We start from the raw sequence: 5,508 nt of genomic DNA on the forward strand, positions 1-5,508 counted from the left end.
TCCTCAGCTTTAAAACATGTAAACACATGCAGCCCAAGGCAACAAACCTGCAAACCTGCTCAGCTGAATGTCGGAACAAATGGCAAACCCAGAGGCTTGCTGAGCTATTAATTCTATATCCTGATGAATCCCGAGAGATGTGTCTTAAATCTCTTAAGATTTTCCAGTGAGTGGGCTTTGTGCTGCGAGGTTTGGTGTCAATAGAGGCTGCAGTTTGCTTCAAATTGTCCTTATGGGATCTATTTCACTTGAATAATAATAAAAAAAATACTCATGCAAGTGAAAGTTCTGCGTTCATAATTGCTCCGAAGAACAAAAGTACCGAAATTAAAGGCACTCGTTCTGCAGAATGCCTCATTTTAAATCAAACTAATACAGGATTATGAGTCTATTAATCTAGCAGCATGTGAGTGCACATTGATTAAATACTTCTTGGGTTAGATACTAATTATTTGCTGAATGATTTTAGGATTTTGTATGTAAATAGCCACCTCGAGCTGATTATGTCTTATTTTTGCGCTTACTGGGATTTTTGCGTAATTTCTATGACACGAAAAATGATTTGGGTAGAAATTGCAGGCCAAGGTGTCATTCCTCTAAAGGACATGTCTATTATCATGCTGTTTCTTTAGATCAGCAGGGATCGATATGTTGTATCTTAACCTATAGGAGGAAGGCTATAAATAATGGGTTGATTACATCCTGTGATGTTGATCTAATGCACAATTTGTTGAATGAAAAGTGGTATTTGCCCCTGAAATGTAGTAAAGCTCTGGGAAAAGAGAATACTCAAGTATCTCTATTGTATTTAGGTACAACAGTGCAGGATACAGGTGTAGCTACTGCATAAACCGGTCAGTAATCCATAAATCTGGTTGATGGCCTATAAAAAGTGTCATAAAAGCACAAAGAAAATCAGCAAAAGTGCACTGTTTAGAAAATAAAGCATCCTCTGGAGTATGAGAGAAGAGATGGAGGCTGGCAGTGAGGGTGGAGGTGCAGATGTACTGATCTGATAGGTCAGCCTACTGAATAGAGACATGCAGCATAAATATAAATACATGTTTGATCCCTGTGGAGGGTAGTTATCACTCACATATATGACAACATGCCTGAGCTGGGCTCCCATCACTCCCCTGTCCTCAGGCTGCCTGTCTGATGTGTGATGGACACGCACACGCCCCCTTCTTCACCACCCCCACCCCCACGACCCTCCATTCAGCATGCAGGCCTGCTGACAAATGCAGCTCTCTGCAACCTCTCCTGTCAATTAGCTGCAGGAACCACGTGTCCGCAGGCACAGGCGATTTATTGCCCTGAATTAATTCAGAGGCAGTTGAATCAACAGTGGCAGCAACTTGATTTCCCACCGACAACATAAGCAAGCCGATAAATAAACTAATGCACTAATAAACAAACAACATAGAATGATATTTATGGTAAGTTCAAAGCATTTATAATCAGATAAAACATATAAACAGCATGTGTAAGTGTGTATTTGCATAATTGTCAGCAATTCTTCAGTGAAGGCTCAGCAGATTTTGTTCATATAGAATATATCCTCATGGGAAAAGTTACAAAAATACTAACATTAATAAACACTAAAAATGTCCTTGTATGTCTCTATAACTGTTAGAAGCCTTCCTGCTTATAAATGCTGAACATATATGCTACTTTTACTCTAAAACCAACCTAAACTCATGCTCTGACTTTGCCTTTTTTCTTACTAAATTAGAACTTTAACAAACTTACTGCTCTTCTTGAAATTTCATCTTCTCCTCAGGACAGATTCTCCCTCCAGTCCAGTGGGTTGGAGCGGTTTGTCGAGGTCCTCCTCACATTTTGCCCCCGCAAACTAAAACTCCTCCTCGACCACAGACAGTGGCCGTGAAAAGGAGACGTGACAAATGATGGTCCGAACAATGCCCACATTCAGGGCTCGTCCTGCAAGTCTCCCAGATGTCATATTCTCTAACAATGTGGTGCAAAAAAGGAAAGAAGGGGAAGAAGGAAAACACTCAAACTCTGCCGAGGGCCTGCTGCTCAGTGAGTGAAAACTGCTCACAGAAAAGTGTCAACACTTCTCAGCAGAAAGGCTGTCGATGCACAGACGGACGCACGGAAAGCACTTTGTGTTGTCTCAGCTTTTAAGTTTGTTTTTCCTCTCCTGGAGGTTGAGGTGTCGTCACCTGCATACTCCCCATGATGCAAATTTGTGGCTGTTGTTGTATTTACACAAATTTGGATCTACAGGGTGCATATAAGTGACAGCTCGAACATCTCCGTGGGTGGGCTGAGAAAAACCTGCAACAATTTATTCATCCGTTACTTCTAAGATATTTACACATTTACAAAGTGACGTGAGGCTCTGTCTCCCTGTTCGCTGCGTTACTCGGTTAGAGGTCTTTTATGCAAGGAGACCCTATGTATGACATGTTCAAAAGTTAACTCAAGGACTGGGTTAGTGGTTAACAAATCATACTGTTTGATTTTTTTCAAATTTTGTTGCCAGGTTGTGAAAAATCCCCCAGATGGGTGTTTATTCCTTTTTATTTGATGATAATAATCCATTTATATTTAATTTATCCATTTATACATTATAACAATGCATTAAATATCCAGTTATAAATGTTAATTAGTTATAAATAATGAGTTTAATACATAGTATTCAATATTAAAGGGTTTTTATAACAAAAACTCAATATAGAAATGTTGTTTAAGCATTGATACAGAATCTTAAATTTAAAATCTTTAGTTATAACTGTTAATGAACTCCTATAGATGAATACTTGATGTTTTAGACCCTTTACTGATGACATATTAAGAGTTTTGAACACAAATTCTGTTATATTTCTTTTAAAAAAGATTTTCTATAGTGTTAAATACATATAGTCAACTTTTAAAAGTGTTAATCAATTAATTCTAAACTTAATCCATAAAATATGTGGTTATAAATGTTAATGTCATTAATTAAAGGTCTAATAGAATATTCTAAATGTTAACAATGCATTAATATAGTAGCTAGTACATAAAGTCAGCCATTATAAATGTTAATAAGATATTTTAAAAAGGGACTAACACTTAGTCTGCTGTTATAAATTACTTTAATCACAAAATCTCACTTCTATTAAGCTTTTAGAAAGAGTCTAAGGTCTAAAATGTCTAGAGTTAAAAGTGAATGTGCCATTAGTAAAGGTTTCTGATCACAAACTCTGTGGTTTTAAAGTTATATATGATGTTATGTCAAGTTTGGTGCATCAGATCTATAAGTCCACAGATAAATGTTAATAAATCATTAATGAAAGAGTTTTGTCATCATAACTAATCATCATTTATTGTTTAGAAATATTATTAAAACGTAAATAAAAAGGTCTAATACAGAAAGTCTGGCAGCATTTAAATGCTAATTGTGTTCATGACAGATTTTGTATCTTGTATCTTTACCTTTTTTTATCTTATAACCAACCAAAAGAAGTTTGGTTCATGTCCTTTACATGTTTTATTTGACACTGAATGGATATCGTTGAGTGTGAATGATCTGATCTCTGAATAGAATAGAATAAAATAAGATAGATAAAGCTTTAGTAGAGTCAGAAATCCGGGTGTAAACACACTAAACCTATTTAAAGTACAGAGTGTCAGATAAAAGAAGGAGTTGAGTAAGTTGTGCATGTTTGAGGTGTTTGTGGAGGAGACACTCTTGGCATTTAGATAAATAATTCATGATTAGTTACACGGCTGTAATATTTGTATATGTCTGTATTAGTTTATTTAAAAACTATTGGCATAATTTTTGTAAATTATGAGCCATTAGAGCAGTAATGTAGCTTTTTATGACCCAGTCCTAGGCCACAGAATATAATTGATAAGTCCTTTACTACTCAAATATCTAAAGTTTCACTTGCTAAACATGAATTAATACATAGATATACAAATAATACAACAAGTAAAAATAGCCTACAAGAAAAGCTTCTGTATTTAAATCATATAAGTACACAGATACCAAAATGTTCCATCAAACTAAGTTTTAAACGCATTACATGCAGTTCAGTGGTTCCCAGTCTGAGGGTCAGGCCCCTCGAAAGGGTCACAATGAGCGTGAAGGATCGAGAGATAATTAATGGTATGATGAAGCAGTATTTTAGTTGTCGGTGTCCTCTAGTTTTCGTTGTTTTTTAAATGTTGAATGGCTTACTTAAACAGTGTTGGCCCTCGAAAAGTGATTTAGACAAACAATCTGAGAAGTTTAGACGTCAAGAGGACATGTTTTAAAGGATAAACACAGAAACCTTCATCCACATGTGCTCCAAACTGAAAAAATAAAGTGAGAAGAAGCAGTTTAGTCTGTCGGATCATCTTGTCTCAAACTGACTTGTACAAAACCTGCGATTAAAATGAAAAAGCAGCCTCACTGTCCAGGGAGCCTGTGATTAAAGCTTCATTCCCTCCACTCAACATGAAGAGATAAAAAGAAAAGAAAACAAACACGGGGAGATTTTTTTCTGGTGTTCTGCTCGGTAACCTACATGCCCCGATGATAGGCGCCCGAGCTCGGAGGGGCAGTAAACTCATCCATCATCCGGCGGGCCGGTCTGAGGCGCCCTCTGCTGGCAGAGCCGCTGCGTTACAAGCACCTCCAGCAAACAGCAGCAGCGGTGAGCTCACAAGTTCAGCATCCATGACACGATAAAACGACCTCCCCCAAAAACACCCAAGGTGACTTTTGCGCCATGTATTTTATCATTATTATTAAATAAATGAGAAAGCATCAAATCTAATGTGAGAGGTGGAGGGGGAGTTTGGATGCTGACTTACATCTCCACCCATTTAAGCGTAAAAGAGTTTCCTTGCGCACATTGATTATTGATACAACGCTTTAAAAATATAGATTAAAAGGTTTTGGGAATGCTGCGATGCTTTGGCTTCTTGGATTTATTTTGAAATAAAACCAAGTCTTGTTGCAAAGCATTTTTCTAGATTTTCTGCTAAAATTACGCATCTTATTTGCTGTGATTTCCATCCACGCTGAACGCGTTAAATTTGTAAATGCATGACAAATGAAAAGTGTATTTTCTCCTGTGCAAACACAGACTTTCGCCAGTCTTGAGTGGCGATGATGACAGTGCAAAGTCTTCCTCCTGACGCATCTGCGGCTGCAGTCTATCGTCTACTGACCCTGCGATGATCCCCGCCGCCATGAATAATGCATGAGATCCGGGTACAGATTACCCCTATCAATATGCAATGCTCATTACGCTGGTTAAATTGCCACTTAATAGTTATGAATATGTGGAAAATGTCTGGGATTCATATAGCACACCACTGCTTTTAACTTTTTTTTCCTACCTGAAATGAGTTTGAAAGGACTTTGATAATATTGTAGAAGTCTCCTGCAGCCTCCAGTTTCCTGCACATAACGTAATTAGGTTTTATTAGTGGCCGGTAGACAATGTACTAGAGGCCACGGAGCCTGTGATTTCTTTATGTAAAACCAGTGAAGCCTGTGTC

Source organism: Leuresthes tenuis, unplaced genomic scaffold (assembly GCF_036924035.1).
Source record: "Leuresthes tenuis unplaced genomic scaffold, fLeuTen1.0.hap1 SCAF_20, whole genome shotgun sequence".
NCBI classification, from domain to species: Eukaryota; Metazoa; Chordata; class Actinopteri; order Atheriniformes; family Atherinopsidae; genus Leuresthes; species Leuresthes tenuis.